The following is a 26,656-nucleotide window of genomic DNA, read 5'->3' on the forward strand; positions in this document are numbered from 1 at the left end:
GAATGGAGTGCCGTTGATATTATAGTTGACATTTTTATTATATTTTCGAGGTGATAAAAGTTGTAAGCATTAGTTTGACCAAATGGATATTAATACATTATCACAAGGAAATGGTTTGCCTCCTATTTTTAGGAGGCACCTAAAAATAGGAGGCAAGGAAGGCATTTTTATGCGTAAATAAAATATAATATAATGTACTGCTATTGATATAGTTTTAATTACTTCGGATGTAAGGTTTATATTTCTGTGGGAAATGTTTAGTATATTAATAAAATACTGTATATTGTGCGAGTTCAAGTCTCTCATCATTGGTCTTTTGAGCATAAAAGTAGCGCTCAGATTCAGCAGAGAGAGAGACCCATTAATAATTGAAGTCTTCTACAAAAAGTGTTTGAAACTGTATGAAAAAAAAAATGAAAAAAAAAAAACTACCGCCACTGAGAGCAAAACTCTGGTTTCAAATGTGTAACGTGGAAAAAACTTTAATGCACTTTTTGCCTACTTATAGTTAGAATTACATGCTGTGTTACTGTTTTTGGGTCAATAAGGTCAGGATGACTGGGTGGACAGTGAGAGATCGTCATCAATCGTCTTTCTACTCCATTTCTACTTGGGATCCGACACCTTGTCACTTCAGATAAAAGACGTTAGATTTCCACTAAACCATTGCCTGCGCTTTCTCTATCACTCATACGGATTTCTTCTTTCTTAGCGACATACAAAAAAAAAAGTATGTTTTTTTTTTTTTTATTACGCTTTACTAAAGTAGAGATAATTCAGAAAGATACCCTGCGCCCGTCCTTCAAGGGCAGAATACTAGATCTGAATAACAATACAAGAGTATATTTAAGTTTCTTTTCCTCCGCTTCTTATCATATGATTCCGCAAATCTTTTTACATATCTGGTTTTAGATCTTCTGCAGGACCTTTTCAAGGCTCAAGGCGTTTTTTTTTTTTTTTTTTTTTTTTTATCTTTGTCTTATTGAGGGTTTTGCAAACATCCTTCCTGCTACGCATTTTTTAATACCATTCAAGTATGAATAACTAAAGCTGGTATAAGCTGAAAACAATTATCGGCAATTTGAATCTATCTTTTAATTATTATAGTTTATAATAAGGGTCAAACTAAGTTAAAATTATTATGAAACGCCACTGGATGCCTTCAATAAAAAACTACACCGGAAAAAGAAAGTCGTTCAACTGTTAGTTACTGTGTTTGTAAGCCAGGTGATTTATGCCCCGATTATCACTGCGAGATAATATAAAGGTTTAATGCAAGTTATCTTGACACGGAAACATTTATTACAGAAAAAATAAATAAATGATATGCTGGAAAGTATTGCCCAATAAAATAAAATAAAAGCAATTTAAAATATTGGGGTAGGCCCGAGGATCTTCTATTACACTTTGTTGCAGCACAAGTAGTTTCTGTTCTTGCTGAACTGTACTGACAAGATCACATGGATCTTGTTTCGAAGGATGGAGTCGCATCAAATCTTGCAGATGCGTTGGACTTTGTATGTTTATTTCTTCTATGAACATAATTTTTTTAAACATATCATAAAATATTTTAATATACTATAAATCGTTTTTAAAATATTATGTAATTTAAAGAATATTTGTAAAATATTAGAATGTAAAGGATACACCAAATAAATTTTAATATGATCTTCATATTTGAGAAATGCTGGACGTATTCAAAGTAAATTATTTTAGTTGATCGCTAATTTTCATTCTGAGATATGCTGGAATATTAGAATACCGTATTTGTTGTATCGTAATGAGAGACGGAAGCAAATGCATTCATTCCCATTCTTACAAAGCCGTCGCCTTTAGAATGTTTGTAGAGCGCAAGTCGAAATATAAGTTCTGTTGTAAGACAAATAAACCAAGTCTTGGAATAATAGTGCTATAGTCTCGAAATAGGTAAATATCCATTTGTCTGAACCACTATGAATCTTGCATCAGTAGCTGTTGCATTCTCTCAAGAATTGTAGATATTTTATTTATCCTACAATTGCTCTTCATTAATAATGTAGACGAATGGGCAGGTAAAACAGAAACAATGGTTGAATAATGGTTCTCTTACATACAGAACTTATCAATACAAGCTGATTATATAACTTTCTTAAATAACGCTTCTCTGTTCAAAGTATACGTTTCTATGGCAGTTGTTAAAACATACGCACAAAAGCGTCTTGATTACTAGAGAATAACCAATGCTTGCTTAATGGATGTTGTGCTATTTCATTCGGTGCTTATTGATCTGTTTATGTATGTTGGCAAGGATTAACATTCAAAAAGGAATATAAAATTCATTGTTGCTATTATTCTCAAAAGATTTAGCAAACATTACTAACATCGTTTACGTCATACAGATTACAAGTTTACATTGTCTGTTAGCACTTCAGTGCTATGCGCGGACAATTCATGTCTCAATATATGAAAATGATCCCGCCTTTTGTTAATAGCTTCACTGTAGACGAAGAACCAGTAGGTTTTTTCTAACTCGCTGGTGTTATTATTATTAAATAAATTTGTATTGTTCAATCAAGCAAATATGCAAAATCTTATCTGATAACTTTCATTTCCGAATTGCTATTTATGTATGCTTAGAAATCAGAAAATAAATATAATATAAAATTGAAATTTTAATAGATATACAAAATAGCGAAGTGTTTAAAATCATCTAAAGAGCACATGATGTAACTTGAATCCCAAGTCCTTATAAGGACTGGCTTAAAGGTGCGAAGCAAGAATGCTTTTCATCTTCCCCGTTATCTTTAGAGGACAGTGTAGGGATAAGGTGTTATCGAGCCATTAAAGCTCTGATCATGGCAGGAGGGTAACAGCAATATCCGAGCCTCAGTTAGAACTTCATTGGCTACAGCATTGTCATCCATTACCCTCCAAGGGTATGGTGGATTTTCCTAGTCATATATTTTGCCCAACCTGAATCCCAAGTCGTTATAAGGACTGGCTTAAAGGTGCGAAGCAAGAATGCTTTTCATCTTCCCCGTTATCTGTAGATCTGTAGAGGACAGTGTAGGGATAAGGTGTTATTGAGCTATTAAAGCTCTGATCTCATGGTAGAAGGGTAACAGCAATAGCCGAGCCTCAGAACTTCATTGGTTACAGCATTGCCATCCATTACCCTCCAAGGGTATTAATCGCCGCATCTCACGGTCGATTCCTCTCCTCTCAACTCACCATTTCACCCTGAATCCCAAGATGCAACTACATAATTATAAATTGATAAAAGATTAATTTAATATTAAGGTGTGTTATCATATTCATGTACACTGAGATCTAATTTGGTTTAAAATGTTTTTATTTGGTATCTAGAGCAAAGTTTTTAGATTATATAAAAAAAGATTAAAGTTTAAAAATATTTAAAATCGATAACCAAATTAGAAAAATCTGTTTACCACTTATGTTATTTACTTGCTATAGATTGCAACCATTCGTAGATGGCACTCACATAAAAAAATCATAAATAAATAAAGCCATGCTTTAAAAAAAATAGGACGTTCTTGGGATATAATTATTTTCTCTTAAAAAATATATCGCATGTCCAAGATGATACGAAGCCTTCATGATAGAGGTGTATTAAAATTCTATCAGGGAAAAAATAGATACCTACTTTAATCATTAAAATTAGTGGCACCACTTTATCATTTTTTGTTACGTGTTTATGCATGCAGGATGACGTAGCAATTGAACTGCGCATGCTCAACTGATATACATCGTTTTGACGACTTGACTACCTCTAAAATGAAAGAAAAGTCATAGGAATTGCGACCGAATGAAGTTCATAGTTAGTGATGTGAACTTTAAAAAATATATATATATATACGCCCATGTTCTAGCATGTCGATATTTAGTTTTTTAACTGAGGTAATCAAACATGGTGATTGATGAGCAGTGACTCCTTGTATAAATTTAATTCACTTTTTTTATTTATTTTCCTCTCAAACTATCACATAACGAAACTGACCATAGTGCTGCGATTAATTGCAGTGTGTTTAAATGGAGATTTAAACACTACGCCTGGATATTAAAATTTTTCATCTTGCATACAAGTCATGCATGCAGTATTAAAATCCGATTTGGTTGAATGTATTGTTCATGCATTTTAACCATTTAATATGTAGATGAACATTTCAGCTGAATTTCTGACTTTATGATAAATTACACTATCCAGTTTCATCAACAAACACGTAGTCACATTCCTTGGATGTTAAATGACCAGCTGTTTCCATGGCGTGTTTTGTCATGGTACAACTGGACCTTGGAAACGGCGCAGGTGAGGAATGGTGCTGGGGGTAATGGATGAGTTACGCCATTTCAAAATCGCATAATCTCTCGGGGGATACAGAATTCCCTCCCCAATCCTCTTCATTATCTTATCTGTATCTTGAGTGACTTGGTGCTTCAAGTGAAGATATGGTATGATATAAAATTATATACTGCATATACATATCCAAAATTATTTAAATTATGTTGGACATTTTAACTATTCGCATACTAAAATTGGTTCTGTATCTATGTTATTATATTATATAAATAAACACATGTAAAGATAGTTCAGGGATTGCTCGTAAGAAATGCTCATATTCTTCACTGAATATGAGTTAGCCATTCTCATGCGGAGGGGTTAGCGATCGCTCCTCTTTGGGGGGGGGGGACCTACGGTTTTCCATTTTGCAAAACAGTAGACGAACTGGAGACAACAGAATACACTTACTATTTGGAACATAATGCACTAACTTCAAGACCCCACTATTCCCCGATACTTCTGGGAAAAGTGGGGTGGTTTTGTATTAGTAATATACTGTTTAGTATATTATACGAATCTCAAATTAATGAGATTACAACATGACTCCGTTGTTGTTTTAATGGAGAAAATGCGACTGTAAGTGAGGTGTTGTCATTCTATCAATTGTTAAGCTTTCCAGAGTCTCCAGAGGAAATACTCCAGTTTCCTGGAGGAGAAATTCTACTAACTTTGCGAGGCATTTTTTGCTTGCGAAGGCCTTATATATGCTTCGCTTATAAGCAGCAGTCGAACTCGGGTCTCTCAAACCAAACTGGGTAGGTCATTCTAAACCCACTACAGCGACTGCTTTCTCTTAACCACGCACATTCTCTTTACCTTTCATTTCATCGTCATATTTTCTCTTCCTTCCTGCTTTACGCTTGCTCATAGACCACACACTGTACTGCGCACACTTTTGGAACCATATTCGACGGAATATTGTCCTAGTTCTGTATATTGCGTGTGTTCTTCTGTTCGATTTACTTGCTTTATGAGATGAAATACCAGAGTTTCCGAGAGAAAAAAATTCTTCCGCTACCGTATCAGACCGGCAAACTCACCTTCAGATGAAAAGCCCTGTTAAAGGTTCTTCGCGTCCTAGACGTAATTCGAACTCAGGTCTTCCAACCCAAGGGCTCATCGAAACCAACCGAGCTGGCAGGATCGCCGTTACATTTTGGTAAAGACTAATCAGCGATGAAATCACTAATTAGAATACAAAGAAAAAAAGAAGATTTATAAGTTACCGGAGCCTCCGTAGCTCAGTCGGTATAGACTTTGTCTATACCGACTAAGCTACGGAGGAATCGAACCCAGGTCTTTCTGACCTGGGTTCGATTCCCGTCCATGACGTGAGGAACCTTTATCTAATCTCTTTCGACTAAAGGTGAGTTAGTCGGTCTCATACGGAGGTCGGGGGAGTTCACCCAGAAACTCTGGTTTTTCGTTCCTCAGAACAGGCAAACTGGCCCCGTGAACACACACACACACACACACACACACGGATTTACAGCCATGAATACTTACGACAGTATGCGAAAGAGATAGGATCCTCACGATATGTCGTTACACCAGTAGTTAACCATGAGTCACATCATGGTAGTCAACCTTTTGGATAGGAGAAGCACATGAATGGGATGGGATGAGTTACCGAAATGTATGCTAATACCATTAACTGAATTACACATTTTCAGTGCAAATTAAAACAAACCAATGAAGTAAGAAAATAAAGAAAAATTTCTACCCCCCCCCCCCCAAAAAAAAAACAGTATTTAAAATGTCAGTAGTATAGGATCGCTTAGATAGAAATTCAGATAGCAAGATAGTTGCAAAATCGCGTAACTGGACACAAACATATAGTCATTACACACACACACACACACACACACACACACACCTTGGATTTTAAATGACCAGTTCTATTCATGCCGCGTTTGGTCATGATACAGTTGACCTTGAAAGTGGGGAAAGAGAAGAATAGTATTGAAGTGATGGGTGAGATGCCCATTTCAAAGTCACCATCTCTCCGGATACAATACCCCCCCCCCAATCATTTTCATTCTATTTCGTATGCCTTCACAAGTATCATCAAGGTCACTTAAGGTAAAGAGAATTATTAACGTTCAGTAGCTTTAAGTTCTAATGTTTTTTTTTTTTTTTTTTTTTTTTAAGGTACAGATATTAAGAATGCTTTTTTTTTTCTCTGGTACTCCGAAAGCTTGCTGACCTTCACTCAGAAGGAACCGAGAATACCAAGATAGCTATTTAAGCCTGCATTTGAGTTTGATCGTATCGCCAATGTAAGTTTCTTTTCTTCTTTTTTTTTTTTTTTTTCGATAGCATAAAAGGAAGATGAGTGCTTTATCACTAAGACCAACAATTTAACTCCTACTGGATTTCGTATTTGGATAACCTTTATGACGCGAAATCAAAGAAATAAGCAATCGCAGACCTGCCTACAGTAATGCTCTTCTGATCTTCCTTGCCCCTAATCAATTACCAAAATGGTGCGTTGTTACCATGACGACAAACTTTTTCTGTTTATCTTGCTCAGTTTCCCTTTTTCTAGTGCCTCTTTAGATATGCGATGGAGATTCCTAAGGCTTTTCATCCACGTAGTGATTTCTAGCAGTGTCGGACGTTTATTTATTGTCGGCTTGTGAAATGCCGCCTAACACAATCCTCGTCTTGTTTGTGTAAGACTCAAACGACGCAAACCATATTTCGTGTGTGAAGCTATCAAATTCCAGAATGATCCTCTAAAATTTATTATTAATAACAGTTTTTTTACTTTGATTTTCTTTATAGTGTACAAGTTTAAGACGTCATTTCTCAAGTAATTTGTGTCATATTTAACATGACTTATGCATTTAAAGTTTGTTTTATTCTACACTTTAAGATATTTGATGCAACAACTGAAATATCTGAGTCAAGAAAGGATACTTCTTATTATTTGATATACTTTAAGTCTTCTTTGAAATCAACCGTTCAATGACTGTTTTCTTTATTTTATTTTATATTATTTATTTATTTATTTGCAGCTTTCCTCTTTTTGTGACGCTAGCTGGTCCACTTTTTTTTTTTTCACTGGCCAGTTTGGCTATCACTTAATTAGAATTTATGAAGCCGATAGCCAAAACGAATACACGAAGGTTAAGTGGATAGCACATAAATGGAGATTTGGATAATGTTAGCATTTTTGTATCCATATATAAATTAGCTTCTATTGTTGCCATTATTGGTCTAATTGGTATCCAATAATACCAGCCATGCGAAACTGATATATATATATATATATATAAGATTCGCTCAGTTGAAGATTGTATGATTTAAAAGATTTAGTTTATTACGACCCTATCCATCACTGCCCAATAATCTGTTGTTTCTTCCTTACCTGGGATTAACCTTTATTTTATTTATTATTACACGTATTTTATTTTATTATTGCCTTTTTATGTTCGGACTTATTGGAATAAAATAGCAAAAAAGAGTATCAACAGACTTCAACAATTCATATGTCATTTTAAAACGGTGAGTTTGAGATGTAAAATATGATTTTACACAAACGCGCATGATTCACGTGGATGTCTCTGGTGTTTTTCAAATGGCTGCTAGAATAATCCTCGAATTTAATGCTTCAATTTATTACCATTTCTTCCTTAAGTTTATCTTAAGATGTTTCTTGCTGTTCACGTTTTAGTTCCTTAAGGAGTTTTCTTTATAAAATGGAATTAAACTGGAAAAACAAATTTACTTAAGCCCTACAAAGTTGTGCAATTTATCGAAGATATATAGCTTCATTAAAGTATCATTTCCTGCTAAATGAAGATCGTTTTTTATTATTATTTTTTTATTCGCTTACTGAAAGTTAAATCATAAAACTGGTTCGGTAAAAATGGCAACTTTTGATATCTTTTTAAAGGCTTTTAAAATGTAAAACTGGTTAAGAAAAAATGGCAAGTTGATATCTTTTTAAATGGTTAACGACAAATCTAAAAGCAAATATTATTACTCTGAATCGGATATAAATAAACCCGAAGAAGAACGGGTTTAAAAAAATTCACTAACTTGGTTTAAAAATTTATTTTTAAACTTTCGGGTTTTATCACAAACTAAGTTCTGAATTGTTATGTAAGACTTCTCAACTGACACTGGGGTCGCCACCATTCGACGTTCAGTTTTCTAAGTGTTGGCACACCCCACCGGATGAAACGTAGGATGCGCGTGAACAGAATTTAAAATGATTGATTCCACTGAAATAAAACGAATCGCATTGTAACTGCAATCCCCCCCCCCGCCAACATCTGGCTCTAGTCTTCTAGTGGCTGTTAAATTATAAACCTTAGTATAAATGTGTCATTCGTCTCAAATTTCATTCTCTGTCACCGAGAAAACTTTACGGAGAGCTCTCTCTTTTATGGTACACTTAAAGAAAAAACCTTCACATGAACATAAGAAAAAAAATAATAATGGAAAGCTTGTAACCCATTTTCTATCGAACTGTTTCTTTACTACAGTCGTGAACGTAATGACTTATATAGAGCTTAAGTGGGAATGGAAATCCTTCCACACGATAAAATTTTATTTCTGTATGTTTTCTCTATTTATGTCTTCATTCGTTTTGCCTGACGAAGATTACATCTTCATCGAAACGCATAAATAACATGATTCCAAATCAATAATGTAAAACAATGTACATCTTCTGAAAGACGATCGCCGTACTTATTAAAATGAAGTTAACAAACAACGCTTCATATAACTGAGATCATGTCTTTCCCAAAGGATTTCATAACTTTCAGGTTTATTATATCAGGATATGACGGACTGAACGTGAACATATATATAAAATAGATCTCATCTTTCATTGTATAATAGCATGTTGCAAAATGTTTTATTTTCCTTTGAGTGGATGCTATTTCAAATAGTAACATTTACCTGTACAAGTGATTTAAAGAATGAAGTATGCAGTCGCTTTGTGAAATATAAATAAAAAACTCTAACAATGGAACATGATTGTTATATTCCGGCGTCGTTTGCCTTTTTTTAACTTCTAAATACTTTGTCAACAATACTGTTAATACATTTTCAACTGAAATATACACGTGGAGAAAATGTTAAGCTCATGAATATTTTGATAATTACTTATTAATAATAATCAAACAATATTCACTCATTAATATTTAATTTGATGATTTTAGATTTCTTGAAATCCTTCAAGAATGTTATTTCGATTTCTTCGTAGAGGATAGGCAACACCCTTTACTGGTTATTAAATTCAGAATTTAACAATCAGTAAAACTAGTAATTGTTGTCATATGAAAATACGGTAATATAATAAAATACTAGAAGTATATCGTAAACTCCGATGAGCAGGAAGACGTCTGAAAGGTGGCCCATTTTTTGTTTTGTTTATTTTCAATATTTCTGATATGTTGTAATTTTGTACATGATTGCTGTTTTCTGGCTTGACTGTATTTTTACGAAGTCTGCTGCATACTGGTTAATCGTTTTCTTTAAGCATATTACATTTATTCGTATCTTCCAAGCTAAATTATTTGTTTCTGATCAGTATTTAAACAATGCCGAGCAACGTATAAATTTATTGTTGTAAAAGTATAACAGTAAGTAATTGTTGATAAATCTAATAATTTCATCTCTTTGTTCTGCAAGATATTAAATATAAAAATGTAACATTTCAAAGGAAGTAGAGCGTAAAATTATTCATTTTGTTTATTACCAGATAAGATTCATTGCATAAACTAATCATAAAGGGAACTTATTTTCATTTATTTTCGTGTGATTAGCTGAGTCGTAAAGCGAAATTTACGACTGAATAATGAAACTTCTAGAGTTCAATTAGTATAACTGGTAAATTTCTTGTTGAAGCCTTTCATGCAAAGTAATTAACTGTAATCAGAACGACATCAGTGTGTCAAGCAAAGAATAAAATTCTGTAAATTTGAGAAATCCATGGATTTACACTACCATTCTTTTATCTAATATTTCAGAAATGTAATTTTGTCTACGTGAACTATGAATGGATAATTTAATTCTTATAATTATTATTTAATTTAATAATTACTTCTACTAGATGACCGTCTATGAATATATTTTACTGGAAGATTGACATTTTAATTCTTATGAAAATTAAATATTTTTAACATGCATACATTGTTGATCAAATGATCCCTTAAGAATGTAACAACTAATTCTTTCAGGCTAAAGAAATTTACGGCATGCATTTGAAAAATAATTTTATTAAAATGTAATTATGTTAAAAAGGAGACCACTAGAATGATTATTGGAAACCTAGTATGTTAAATATTGTAATAACACAACGTCTCTCAAAATGCTTTTTCAATACCTCTTAAAAATTAATTATATTTCAGTAGTTTCTTGGATTACCTCACTTACTAATAAAAATATTGATTTCTTTCCTACTCATAGCCTGCTTCTTTCTTTATTTCTTTCCCAACCACATCTTTTACTATAATGAATTCTGAACCATCACTATTTTTTTGCTTTTCTTCAGGTTCTGTATTGTCTTTTCTTCGCCTCGTCTCATACCCTTTACCCTAATATTTGGAAGGTCGCCAGATAATCTTGACTTTTATTCCAAGATAGGAACTAGAGCGTCTCGTTTAGCGATAAAAAGTTATCCATTTTTTTATTTCACTTTTTTTTTTTTACAGGAACACATACTTCAGTTTTACAGTTTATCTATCAAATATGGGATTTAAAATGTCTGCTGAAATATTGTTTTATTGTATTCGAAAATTCACGGTAATTGAAGAATGTTTCTATGAATTTTGGCAATTCTTCCACTTTATAAGAGAAAAACAGTGAGTCATTTAGATCCAGCATTTGGAAGGATATCAAAAACTAGTGTCTTGGAGCGTCTATGATGATTGAAGTAGCATGAATGTTTGATCTTTCGGGTACATCACACATATGTCTCCGACACAGTTTCAATTACGTTAATCCCAATGGGTAGCAGACCCGAACGCGATTATTTATATCCACAACACAAAATGAGATTTGCCATAGGAAAACCTCACGTTTTTGTCAGTGAATAGTTACCTAAAACGTGACCAGCAAGCTAGCATCGAAGCTAAAAGATCAATAATAAAAGAAAGCATTATTTTTGGGAGAACAAAATGTTTGTTGCTCGATTCTGATATGTTGTATCAGAATCGAAGTTTTAACTTCGATTGCAATTTTAACTTTTTATATAGATATTATATTTATATAGGTATTATATTTATAACATATTTAAAATGAAAAGGTTTATTAATAAATTTATAATTTTTTAAATTTTTTTATATTTTTAAACTTATTTATAATTATTAGATTTTATCTGTAATTTAATAAATTATTTAAACATATTTAGCTATAGTAAAACAAAATAGATGAAATGGCTGATATCTTGACAAGGAAATATGTCGTTTTTGCAGTCTGTTAAAGAAAAAATTAGGCAAGGTATCATAAAAATCGAGTTACGCTATAACTCAGTATATAACCAAAGTTATGTTGCGTGCATTTACAAGTTTAAAAAAAATAAATAAATAAATAAAACTTCAAAATGTAAGGCTAATGATTAAAACAAGCATTTCTATGGGAAAATATTTTTGAAACTGATTTCATAAAATTTATAACATTATAATTTAATTATAACTAAAATGAATCATATTTGCATTTTATGTGATGTAAACTACAAATCTGATTCATCTTATAATTAATGTATTATATTATTCGAAACTTTTATGAACCAAATTCAAAAAAATATTTATTTTTTATAATACCAAATATATATATATATATATATATATTTCAATCAATATATATATATGGCTAAATGGGTGAAGCAAGAATGCTTTTCATATTCCCCTTTATTTGTAGAAGAAAATGTATGGATGGGTGTTATTGAGCTATAAGCTCTGGTCTTGGCGAGGTAACAGCAATAGTCGAGCCTCCGTTAAAAGTTCATTGGCTACAGCATTGCCATCCATTACCCTCTGGAGTCTTCAACCCAAATTAATAATCCCAAAAACTTTTAATTACATTTATAAATTATAATCATTTTCAAAAATATTTTAATATTTTTTGAAATTTTAATTATTTAACACAATTATTAAATTTTACAAATAATGTAATACACAATATAAAAATATTTCATTACAGTAAAACGAAATGGATGAAATTGTACGCATAACAGTGATCAGTGATATTATGAAAAAGCACTGATTAATATTTTTTTCGAGATGTGTTTGTGAATTCAGCAGGTAATCTAGTAGAAAATAACATCTGAAAATTATGTTTGTATTTACGCTCTTGGACAAAGGCGGAATTCGTTCAATTATGCTTGCATCTCATGACCTACTCAGAATTCCAAACCAATATGTACAAATCCACATTCCCAAGATTTACATCAGACAAACTTTTGTATCATTCACTTTCTTTCATATCTTCTCTTGCTAATCACCTTACAATAGGTTTAATATGAGGGCCATTTATTATCTTGCCATTAGTTCCTTCAGTAGACAGGACACTTCCGTAACAAGACCAGAACATCGAGATACGGCTATCAGGATCCAGTTAGAGGCGAATTTCATTAACGCAACTAATTTGCTAATTAGTGCTCATCCCTGAGGCATAATTAATTCTAAGTACTTTCTGCTGTAGAATAGAAAAACGTCACTGCAAATATGGAAAAGTTTCGTGGAGAGCTAAGATGATTTAGCGAAGGATTACGTATTTCCTACCTGAAGTGGTACGTCGTTAATTAAATATGGTTTGAAAAACGTCTCGTTGCAAGAAATGGTCCAATTTAACTTTAATTGAGGCTCCAGTGTTGTCAAATGTGGGACTTATGTCTTGCGAGTGTCATTAAGAAGATATCAACACAGAAGCGAATAGGTTTTTTGTTTTTTTTGATACGTACTTATATCAGCAAAGATGGAACTTATTCATGTGTATATATATTTCTTTCTTTCTTTTTTCTTTTCTTTTCTGGTGTTATTGAATGTGATGTACACCATACAATGAAAACACTTAAGATAATTTAGGCTCATTATCTTATTTCTATATATAATAAAACTGAAGAACCAAAACTAAAATAAGCCGATGCATATCACTTATCACACTAACGTCAATAAATGAAATTATGCCGAAAACTTTGTTTATAATGCTAAAATCACAATTAGCATAATTTAGAACATAAAATTCTGAATAATTGTCTATTTCAAAAGATTTCAATAATTTAAAAAATTTGCAATTGAATTAATGCGGGCATTATAACGGAATCCTCAGCTCCTTTTTAAGAAAGATGATCAAATCATCCTTCATCCACTTTTCCAGTAATTATTCCATGCTTTGGTTACCCTGGACTGTATTTCTATGTCTTGTATTGTTGAAGGATATAATTATCCCAGATAGATACACTGTGGCACGTATTCAGTGTTAATGTCATCAAGTAAGATAGGAAAATGTTTTGAGCACCTACTCATGATTTTTTGTTTTGTAAAATTCATTTCAAGTTCCACCAGATTGCTTGTTCAGTTTCATTTATCATCCCAATCAATTCAGCGTGGACTGCTCAGGAAATGCAGAATCATCAGAAAATCAAAGAGTGTTTAGTTTCATAGGAAAGCATAAAATATTGATGCGCTTGTTGATCCAGTCAAGTTTTCTGAAAAGTATCTTCAAGTGTAGATGTAATAACTCTAGAAGCTATTGGGTTACCTTGTTTAATACCTTTATTGAACGGGAAGTAACCACTTTCTTCTATAGTATTTGTGAGGTTTCATTTTTTCTCTTTTCAATTTTTAATTGTTTGATCCGTCTCTTTCCAGTCACCATCCCCACTTTTGCTATTTTTAATCTAGTATTATTTTCCAAGGTATCGCTTATTAATGCAGTGTGAACATGCCGTAAATCCTTTTTGATGTCTTTTTTCACAAATTTGTTTAGTTAACTTGTTCGATTCGATTTCTTCACAATTTAATTCCTAATTTTGAAGAGTCTCGTTTTATAAATATAAATTTCGTACGTCAATATATATAAGTAAATAAATAAACACGCAAGATAAACGATTCTTGAATAATTTATCTAAATAAACTATATAAATAATTTAAAGGTGTATAATTCAGTTTAAGTTTTCTTTAAAATTTCTCTCTAAAACTCGGTTTACTCTAGTAATTTTAATATAACTTAATACTACAGGATATATGTATAAGAGTTTTAGAATATTTGCTTATGTGCTTAATGGGTGAATGTCATATACTAAAATTAAATGATTTTCTGTCACTAGCTGGATATATGGAAAGGAATTTAGTTTTTTTTTTTTTCCATTCAGTGAGTGTAAAATACCAAGTTTTTTAAAAAAAATCTCTCCTTGAAGCGTTCGTTACATATGTTTACAGAAATTTGCCTTTTTCATTCGTTCATTTTGTGCTGTTTCCTAGCTCTGACACATACTGCGATCCAAGTTGTCTAAACATCAACTTTTTTATGGATAAAATATCATCAATCACTCGGATGTAATTCTCAGCTTGGAACTGTCGTCTCTTAGGTTTTCTTTTTAATACTTTTTTTCCCTTTATGACGTTACTGGAAATTCCTGCCAAATAGCTAATTATATGTTCAGTAATGACCAAGAGATGCGACGAATCATTGAATGCATTATAATAACTTATAAAATCGCGATAACTGCGTGTTGGGGGAGGGGGGAATACTTTTATTGGTCGAAAGAATATCATCATTTAGGAAGAAAGAAAGAAATGGAAAAAAGAAAATAAAAACCAAGAATAGAATTGATACACTTGCTTTTTGGTAAGCGTATAAATTAATTTATTAGTTTACTATTTGTTGTTATTATTGTTATTATTATTCTAGAACTTTGACACGCGTATCCCTATAAAATCCCTTTCTTCTTTCGCACCAGTTCAAAAGAATATCATATTGCTAAGTTACAGACTAAGTTACTCGCATAGTTTCTTCTTGACGACGTAACTTATAACTAATAGGGAACTTGGGAGTATTATATCCATCTTAAACAAACCAAACAAATATATAAAATGTTGTAAGAAGAGACAAAATAAACACATCTGCGGTAAGCAAAGAATACAACTCTAACGAGATATTTGGGAAGGCATCTGGGTAGAATACTGACAACGCTGTTCTAAATAAGTAATACTTATATTATGAATGAAATAGTTTCATGCTGTGCTATGTAATTGAATACTGACTTTTAGGAGCCCAAGTTCTCACTATTCGTCAAAAAAAAAAAAAAAAAGTTCAACTCAACTCATTGTCTCGTTTTATTTAGTTATTTATTTTTTTTTTTAAGAGAACGTATTTAATTAACATAAAATCCGTAGCAGGTACTTCATTCTAATTCTGTTTTTAAATATAACATTACGTGTGAAAGCAAGAAAATTCTACGTTTTCACGTTTAATGATAGCACGGCAGTTATTTTTCTTGGTAATCAAATGATTCAAGTTGCAAGAACATTAACTTCGGTCAAGCCTAAAATTACAGCCCCAAGCAGTTACAAGAAAATTATCTCTGTTGGTGCATTCCAAAACAAATAACAGTTATCCCTTTGCCGTTATCAGTTGCCGTCAGCTACCTCTCCACGGACTCGTAAACAACCCACTCGTGAGCAAAGAAGCAGAAGTACCCTCTAGTTTACCAACTCTTTGAATTTAAACAGGCACAAAAAAAAAAAAAAAAAAACTTTCCATAGTTCGTAATAGTTCCGGCATGCAAACAAGTATTGGGAAACAGAATAGATTAAAACTGCATTTACCCCCCCGCCCCCTCCCAGTACAGCTCCACTCGTGAAGCAAAAATTTGTGGCATTGCGAGAAAACAAGTGGCCCGATTAAGGAAAAACTGCGAGAGAGTGCAATGAAGTGGAAATATTTTATATTATATAGCAATAGTAGTCACCGCACGAGGTACAAAAATGGCCCTGCTCGCACTGCTCGATGGCGGCTAAAGTTTTAATAGCGCCATAAATCACACGAGGAGCCCGACAGATTGATTGCTAACTTTACTGGACCAGCAGTGACGTATATACGATGGAAGTTCACCCCCCCCTTTTTTTTTCTTAATAATTCTCCCAGTGCCAGTTGAAAAAAAAATCATTAGCCTTATTTTGATAGAATATTGACATTCTTTTACTAACATACGGCATTAGAATTTATTAAATGCGGATTCCGAATTGTTTATAAAATCGAAACCTTATTGTATACGAGAAATAACGTTCGGTAATATTCGTTCCTTGAAGCAAAACGGCACGTGCTGGAAAACCTACCCATACTTTTTTTTTCTTCTTCCATTTGGTAAACACAGAAATAGGATAGAAACTAATGTTTACGTTGACTTCACCCCTGAAGTACAGGGTACAAAATCTGCTATATTGATCGAAGATTGCCTGAAATTCTAAACACGTCTTCAGTCGGTCGAAGGCTATCTTTTGCCTCGCGAGTTTTCAGCTCCCAATAGCATAACTTCGGTATAGGCAGTTGATCCAAGGATCTCTTTTAGTGAAGCGTACTGAAGTGGGTGTAACTCTTAGTTATCTGGCTGGAAATAGTGGGCTCATAGGATACGAAAGGAAAAGAGACTTGGGAGGCCTAAGAATGATAAACAGTTAGACACTGGATCTACGCGGGATAGGCGAAGAAAAGCGTGTAAAATTAGGGGGGGGGGAGTCAATTTCTTATTTAATTTTTCCAAGAAGCGGATACCCACATTCATTTGCTTAATTCAATTTCCTAAACTAACCCTTTATTGTAAAACATAGCTTAGAAGATAAAAAAACAATATTGGTAAGGAAAAGGTCTTATTTGAATATATCGTAGGAGTTTTCCATTAGAGAAAACTTTGCTAGACTATTGGGGAAAAAAATCACTGCGCGTCTGTTTAGTTAATTAGTAAACCAATTCCCAGTTTGATTTATTAAATATTAAACAAGGTCTCATTAGTAAATTTAATCATATTATTATCAGCGACAATTTATATTATTAAATCATCTTGCTATTTATTTATTAAATTATTAATAATTAGCGAATATTATTACGTTAATATACTAATAAATATTTATTATTAGTAGTAGTACTAGTACAGCGAATTAGTAATCATAATTTTATATAATGAGTTAATAATAAGTTACATAATTATAGTAATATGATATTAAACTCTTAAAGGTGTGTATAATTTTTATATAATTTTTCTAAAAATATTAAAAATATAACAGAATTTTAGTTTGATATTTAATTAGGGTCCGCGCGGTTAGCCTACTGGCTTTGCCTTTCGCAACCATATGCCTGAGAAAGAAGTGTCCTAGGCTCGATTCCCGTCGACGACGTGAATCGAGCCTAGGATACTTAAGGATCTTCCTCAGCCATAGCCAAATTAGTCTGGTCTTGGGCGTGGACAGCAGGGATTTTTCCGCCAGTTTATCTAGGGTTTTTCATCCCGCAAACAGGCAAGCTGGCCCCGTGAACACACACAGGCTACAGTCATAAATACTTACGGCAAGGAAGGCAACGGGAAGCCACCTTGCGTCACCATCTCCCTAGTAATCAGCTACAACCCTCTCAAAGAGAGGAAGCCACAGGATTAGGATTTAATTATGTTTAAGTATTATGTAAAAAAATAATATTATAAATCACATTAAAAACGGCATAATCGTATTAAAGGATTACTTTTATAATTAATTTAATTTTCGTCAATCGTTTTTAATTATTTTTTAAAAAATATAATAAATTTAACACCAGGAAAGATACTCCGCCAAATGTGAATTCCATTCCTCGTGAGAATAACGAGTCTCTTAACAAGCCAAGTAAACTTAGTTATTCCTTTGTAGTTGACTTCAATAATTACCATTATTAGTTTTGTATTAGATAAACAAATCACACACGCATGCAATAATTTTAAAACATATTTCACTTCAGAACAGCATAAGTACTAAAGTAAGTACTTATCCTGAACTAATATTGATTTAGGAGAAATGTCAGTTCAGATCGGATGATTCGTGTTTTCTTGTCTTATATCGATGTAAAAGAACTGTTGATAATTTCATTTGAATAATGCGTTGCAGATAACTGGCAGAGTGATGAATGTCTTACATTCCTAAATGCTTCAGATCTTTTAAGACATTAACGTATCCGTTTGGAATCCTTTCTCTTTCACAATTACATTATAGCCGTTCAAAACTATGCTTGCACACGTGTTTCCGGGGTAGCTCGCGTAAGACTACCGGTGTGCACTGTCACCTTTATATTCTCTTACCGACACTTCTTCAGGCGATGGGTTCGAATCTTACGTATTGAAAACTGAAACTGCTTTAAAAAAAGCACCGTTTTTAGTTTGACACGAGAAAAATATATCTTAGTATCCTTTGAAAGATGACTTTCCGAGGTTCTGATTGGTTAGAAAAAAATTTTAGCCAACTCAGGTATAAAATCTTTTTGACTGCAGAACACTGTTTGCTTTTGGACTACTTCTACAATCCCTCTCTGGTGAGCAATTATTGACTCCTTTATCTAAGCGAAACGCCCCTGAATCAAAGTACACTCCACCTGTTAAGACGTTAACAATTGTCCTGCCATCCTTACTTCAAGAAATTGGTACTAAAATCAGAATACGGGCAGCTTTTGACATCTTATAAGGCTGCACCCTCTTAGTGTGTTTAGCTTTTAGTGGAGATGTCACCAGGGATGCGTTACATTTACTTGAGGTGGGAGTTCCATTAGTCCGCACATTACTGGATATGTTTGTTTACTTCCGCACTCTTTCCTCCTTCAAAATGACTCTTGTTAGATTACTTCTGTCGGGAAGGTGTTTCATTTACTTTATTTCTTAGCAAAGAAGGAAACAAGTCTTAAGATATGTAATACGGTTTCCAGAATAGAAAAACCAACAAATCGATATGATTCAAAGTAAGAGCTTCAAACCCGTGCCGACACACCGAACGAGTTAGCTCTCTACGTGCACACCGCTGGAACACAATGAAGTAATCCTAGACATACCACATTTACATTTCCCCGACACTTAGATAAATAGATTTACTCGAATGATAAACAAACAAACAAACAAAATGAATTATTTTATTAATATTCGGTAATTTTTTTTTCAAAAAAATTAACTGACAAATAAAGGTAGATTAATATTCGGATAATGTTTTGATTAATTCAGGTAAGTACTGAGTTCGTCAGTTGTCGCGGACTAAATGCATTTATTCGGATACAACGGTTTATTCCTGTTAGTCAGGACTAAGATTACAAGCCATTTGCGGATCTGTACTCATTCCATGCATCTGTGGCTTTGAAATGTGGACGAAAAGTCCATTCTCCTTCTTTCATAGAGGAAAACAAATTAAAATTAATCTTCTGAACCGTTAAATGTTTTGCAAAATTGATAACAGCGTCTAAAGATGAGAACAGTCAATACAAAACTAAATTCTGTAACTGCACCAAAGAATATGTTATTGCTTGGTTCGTAAACATTCCAGATCATTTCGCGGACATACATTTAGAATAATCTAATCTGTTAAAGAAGAGGAATTTATTTTACTGTTTTCTGCAAGTGATGAAAAATCACGTGATAAGACGTTGACTAAAAACAAGGAATAAAGTGCAGGGTACAAAAAGTGCACTGGTTTGCAAATGTGCTTACGGAAGGGTACTTCGTCACTTCAAATTCATTCTAAACTCCTTTTGCAGAGAATAAATTTAGCTAAATTACTATTCAAATTCTGGTCCACTTTCGCTATCAATTCTTTTTCCTTTATAGCTTATGAACGATAACTTTTACATGAATTTTGCGTCTGCACACACACACACACACACACTAGAAGAGAGAGAGAGAGACTTCCCGACATTTCGTCCCTGCCATAGCTCTATATCCATTTCTTATTCGTTGTTATAGCTCTGTAGTATTTACATAAAACATACTTATCACCATCTCTTTACATTATATTTATGCCACTATAACTGTTTTTTTTAACTTACTTTGAAAAATGAACAAATTTGTTTTCTAGTAATCCGCCTGTCTCAAAAGTGTTAGTTTGCTGTCACTGCAAGCACATTTCCTTCTTCAATAACATCAAACGGGGAAAAAAAAGTAAAAAGAGATTTTCTCACAAATGATAAATGTGATAGTAAGATAGATTGCAATAATGGTTTACTCCAAGTTCGTTTTAATAATAAAAAAGGAACGAGAAAAGGTATAATTTATTGGTTCTTTTCTTTCCGCTAGGAAGGAAAAGTGTTTTTCATAGCATGACTTTTTTTTTTAATTCGTTTCCATTTAGGATTAAGTACTGATCTATCGTTCTCACGCCTATAAAACTTTCTCGTAATCTACTTGAAGTCATATATTTATCTTATCTTGGATCTGTTTCTAGGATAAAGAATGAGCTTTTTGTGATGGATCTTGACAATATCAGATGATAAATTTTAAAAGAAAAAATTACTCTTCAGTCAAAAAAGGTGACTTTTACAGAAATAATTACATTAATATTTCTTTTTCATTTATTTTCTCCAAGATGAAGTTTAAAAGGTTTTATTAAATAATTTAATTTATTTATGGAACGTATTTGTTTAGGTGCACGAATATGCAGGCACCAACTCAAAGTTATTACAATTAAATAATATAATTATCCAAAATCTTCCTGTAATGAAATTATTGACGAATGACAGTAATATTATATATTACGCCTTTTCATGATATTTGAATTGCTGAGGTCATTTTAATACAACAAAAATATTAAATTATAATCATAAGTAGAATTATGCTCATTTATTTAAAAAATTCGAAGATTTCTGCAAATATACGCCCTTTCTTGAATCAAATAAATTAATAGCATATTATAAGATATAATTTATTATAAATTATTAAAATTTATTATTTTAATTAAAATGTCATTTTATTGTGAAAGTTAATTGATTTTTGCAACTACACACCCTTTTTTTACTCATATAACTTCAATAAATTATGAAAAAACGAAGAAAGGAAATTGTGACTTACAGTGATGGCCGGGATAAAAATAGTCCCAATGCAAATCCAAGCATGTCGTAAAAGGCGACTAAACGGATGCAGAGTTTCGAGAGTTCGTTCTATCAGGTTTCTTCCGAGATTTTGCTCCCGTGAGAGGGGGGGTTTTGCCTAAGAGAGCATTTTGAGTCTCCGGGGAGGGTGTTCTCCGGCATGGCCCGTGAGGAGCTTTGTCGGTGGATGCTTCTCACTGGAATTTGAGCGGTTCCGCTCGGTAGTGGGGGAGCCCGTCACTGAGTAGAGCCAATGCTGAGTTGGACGGTCTTTTGGCCACTATGGAGTGGTCTAGGGATCGTCCTAATTTTTAGAGTTGGCTTTACTTAAGTATTCCCAACGTAACCTATGCATGTCGTATGAGGCGACTAAAATAGACACAGAGTTTCGCGCTCTCTTAGGTTTCGTTCGGAATTTTGCTCCCAGTGAGGGGGAGGGGTTTGCCTGGGAGAGCATTTTGCGTCTCTGGGACAAGTGTTCTCTGGCATGGCCCGTGAGGGGCCTTGTCTGTGGATGCTTTTCCTTGGAATATGAGCGGTTCTGCTCAGTGGTGGGGTAAGTCTGTCACTGAGTGGAACCAACGCTGAGTTGGACGGTCTTTCGGCAACTATGCAGTGGTCTAGGGATCGTCCTGATTTTTAGAGACGGCTTTACTTACATATAAGCCCATGCATGTCGTATGAGGCAACTAAAATGGTCCAGGGAGGGTAATGGATGTCAATGCTGTAGCCAATGAAGTTTTAACTGAGGCTCGGCTATTGCTGTTACCCTCCTGCCATGGTCAGAGCTTATAGCTATGTATTACCTCCCATCCATACATTTTCTTCTACAGATAACGGGGAATGTGAAAAGCATTCTTGCTTCGCCCCTTTAAGCCAGTCCTTTTAAGGACTTAAGGAAAGTTACAGACTTTATTTCTTTAGGAAGTTTATTGTGGAATTGTTTTCACTTTAGCTGCAGGAAATGATGTCGTAATTGTTACATTTTTGTGTGAGCTAAGTTTCATTTATTTCTAGAAATGAATCAGTAGAATTCTTAGTGTTTTTTTTTTTTTTTGTAATCATTTAAGCACTAACAGAATTTATACTTTAAAGCATGCTGTAGATAAAAAAATCTCAACTACTTCCATTATAAGATATTGCATATTACCAATGATTGCAAAATGCGTTGCTGACGATCGTTTAAATATTAAAGGAGTGGGTTAATTCTGTCAAGAAAGATGACTGTTCCGTTAGGAAATCAAATATACGTGTGTTCGTTGGACTAATTTTTAGCGGTTCCGTTTCCTTCCAAATGCCTTTCGTGACGGTAGACGGTATCTCCGCACGTGTTTCGCACAGTTCCAGGGACTGTTAATGGCTTCGTCCGATTAAGGATACATTTCTCGCAATGAGCCAAACGGAATAACGAAGTGTCACGAGCCAGTGGGATGATAAAGCGGCGAATACGGAAGCGATCAATCACACGGAGCCTGGAGAGTGCAGAGAGGGGGAAGTTTGAGAAAAGGGGTTTCATACAAAGAACGAGAGAATGTGTAGCGGTGGTTTCCATTTAAATCCAAGAGAAGAGCGCTAATTATCCGTGACGATTAGATATTCTTGCACGGCTAGAGTCCCGTCAAACGAAAAGTAAGCATAAGGAGGACAGATACGTTACAGATGGGACTGATCCCACTGCACTCCATCCTCCAGCAAACAGACATAAGCCACTTTGGCTCTCTTCCAACAATCGTTTCAAAATGAATGCTGCCGAACTTTTTAAAAAATTATTAATACGGTAAGAAATCAAAAACAAAGAAAAATAGCCGCAGTTAACGGTGACGCAATTTTTTTTTTTTTACAGTGTATCTTTTGTACTCCCACAAATGAAGTACTTTCATTAAACTAAGTCTTCTTTGCCATAAACTTGGGACGCACATCAGGGAAATTTGGCTAAAATGTTTTCTTTGAAGTTTACCCAATCGTAGATTAATTATGCGGTCATAAATAAATGGCTCGTTTTTTTACCATGAAGGGGTTGCGATTGTGTTTTTGGTAATTAAATGGATTAACGAAGCTTTATTTCTTTGGTTATCTGCACTTTGATATCCGAAGACTACTTAATAAAATAAGTTCTTCAATAGTTAGTAAGCAAGTTATATAAACTTGAAATTGCACAATGAAACCATCATGAACATGCTGGTTCTACTAAGCCACTGTTATAATCCAGCCTTGCCTAGTGGTTAACCATATCTGTTAACCGCGTGAGTTCGCTGTAAATTACAACTGTTAGTCCAATCGCTATAATCACTTGCGAATTATTTGTATAAGTAGAAGGATGAAATTGCTCACCATTTCTTACATATTTGTAGTTGTAATATATCTGATGTTTTCAAGACTAGTTGGTATTCTGAGGCATGAGACAGTGAGTCACTTGGGTGTAAGAAACCGTTCTAAGCATGCCAAGGACGACTTAAGTTAGGTTAATGCTCCAGGTTAATGTTACTTTCACAATCATTGCAGTGTAGGATGGAGCCCCTAATAAGAGCCTCTTCAGCCATAAAATTCCACGAGTTCTAGGTTTTTTCGCCACAAACTGCTTCATTTTATCATTCAAACATCCTTTTTTTTTATTTTTAAAAAATTGATCGTATTTAAATTTTTGTTATGGAGCTTTTAGGACACTTTTACGGATTTGAACCTGTGCGCTTTATTTACAGCACGCCATCTGTATTCATCACAACGCCTGAGCCGTTTAGAAAATGAAGATAAGCAGGCTTGTCCCTTCATATTTTTCCTTATTGGGTCAAATAAAATTTAAAGTAGGATTAAGTTAGATACTAATTACAGTCCACTGGGCCTCTTGTTGTATGTATTCATATTTCGTTCACCATTTTATAAACTGAAATGATCGGAGTAATCGTAAAAAATAAATGAAAGAAATCGCATTTTGGTACATCATTCATTATCAGAGCGTTTGAAACTCAAGCCGTTTATAGCCTATAATGTAAGCATCTTATTTAACTATCATATATATATATATATATTGTAATATAATTACATGATATTTAATTTTATACTTTTCCGCTAATTTTGCCATTGAAATCAGCGGGGATGATAACTTTTATTAAATTAAATTCAATCTATCCAGAGTGGAGTGCAGTGCTGCTTTTTTCGCCATCTCATTTGGAAACATTTTACCAATAATTTGCCAAAGAATGGCCCAGATTACGTGCATTTAACGATGATATATAAAAATGAGGTCTCATTATTTCATACACAAACTTTACATAGCCTTGCAACAATTTCTCACGTATTTCTTTAATCCGTTTTTTAACAATAAAAAAATCTTTCACATATTTGGTACTCATTCGTGCCAGATTCGGAATTTAAAATGGCCACTTTCTTATCGCTGACAAGGAAAACGGTTGCCGACCGATTCTTACATTACATCATGTAGATGTGATGTAAGAATGGTCTGTTTTGTTTCACATTTTAAATAATGAAATTAATTCCTTTAATTTTTATCCTTCAACCAGTAAAAGTTTCACAATTTATATTTTAATCTAATGCATAGTCAACTTTATAATACTTTCACCCTGCACTGTGAATGCACTTTGTAAAACTTTGACGTATTTATTCTCTTTTACGTAAAGAAGTTGAGTATATTCGTAGGAGATGGTCCCTGTCCCTTTAACTGAAGAATTCTGACTTGTGGTCTGTGAACTGGTGTTTTGTGTTTCCCTTCTTTTTTTTTTTTTTTTTTGCTGACAAATTAGCATTTCAACTCAACTGTTGAAATGCTAATTTGTCTTTGGTTCGCGCGATCTTTTGTTAATACCGCACCAATCATATGCAGCTCCTCGCAGCTCTAGGTATCTCAAGTCTTGTAAATTACTGGTAATTTTTGCTTGAAATAATGCGAAAGAAGATGACGCGATTTGGATAGATGACTTTGACGATGCACACAAAGAAACTGTTCTCGTTGCCAAAAGTAGTGATAGCGAGTAGGAGCTTCTTGGTAAGTCGCACCATTTTCATTTTTTTTCTGAAAACTTTAGTTTACGAAAATTCCCGCACGTATCTCGCAACACGAATTTTTAGCTTTAATTTTGGGAAAAAATTGGTTATATTCGAGTAAACACAGTATTTTTTTTTAGCTTTTAAATTCTTACGTATGGATCAGTGGTTAAAGATTGAATTTATGAATCCCCCAAAAGAGAGCAATATAGCAAATACAAGTAGCTGTACGCAACAAGAAAACGTTGATATTGCATCTGGATCAAATGAAATTGATAAGAGTGTGTTGTCTGACATATCTAGAAAACCACAATTTAAAAATAAATCATATTTTTTGTTTACATGAACATATAAATTCAAATAAAATAGATATTTAATTTTAATTAATATTTTAAATTAATTTATTAATTTTAATTAATTAATATATTTAGTTTTTAATTAATGGATTTATTTTTAATTAATTATTTAAGGGATACTTTATAATAATGAAAATTTAAGAAGGGGTACGCGGATATCTGAAGTTTGAGAAACACTGCTCTATATAAACTGCGTCGGTAGCTTCGTATTCAGACTTGACACATGTGGCGTAATCTTTTGCAGCCAGTCTGACAATGCTTAAGGGGTGTTTTTGTATCTTCTACACAACTACAGTTCACGACCACCGCTCTGTACCAAACCTTATTAAGAAGTCAGACGTGGGCAGTTTTTCACTGTAACCGCCCTCCTGTGTTCCACTTTCCCACTACACCTGCCGCTGACGTCATATCCAATCCCACACCTTCAGACACTTTTAGGTGTACTTTTGTCTGCTGACCTCTCTTTCTTACCGGAACTAGTCTGAACACCGGTAAGAAATAAAGAGATAATGTTCTTTATGTACGCTCTTTTTTTATTATAGCTGAAAGAAAGAAAATTTTAACAAAGACAACTAGACTTGACCACCTTGTAAACAAACTTTTATTTTCAAATAGGAAAACATTTACTAGTTTATTATTTATTTTATTTTATTTTTACAGTATTTTCCTTTTTAAGGTATTTCATTTTTTTATCTTTTTTTTGAGGGGGGGGGGATGGACTCTTTATTCCGTCATCTGAAGGAAGAAAATCTGTATGGATGGAGTGTTATTGAGCTAAAAGCTCTAGTCACGACTGGGTAACGGCAATAGCCGAGCCTCAGTTAAAACTTCATTGAATACAGCATTGCCATCCATTACCCTCCCTGGTTACCCATTTTAGTCGACATGTATGGGATACAGAGGGGCTATTCTTATCCCGGCC

This window comes from Typopeltis vanoorti, chromosome 15 (assembly GCF_054136105.1).
Source record: "Typopeltis vanoorti isolate ZY-2024b chromosome 15, IOZ_Tvanoo_1.0, whole genome shotgun sequence".
Classification (NCBI taxonomy): domain Eukaryota; kingdom Metazoa; phylum Arthropoda; class Arachnida; order Uropygi; family Thelyphonidae; genus Typopeltis; species Typopeltis vanoorti.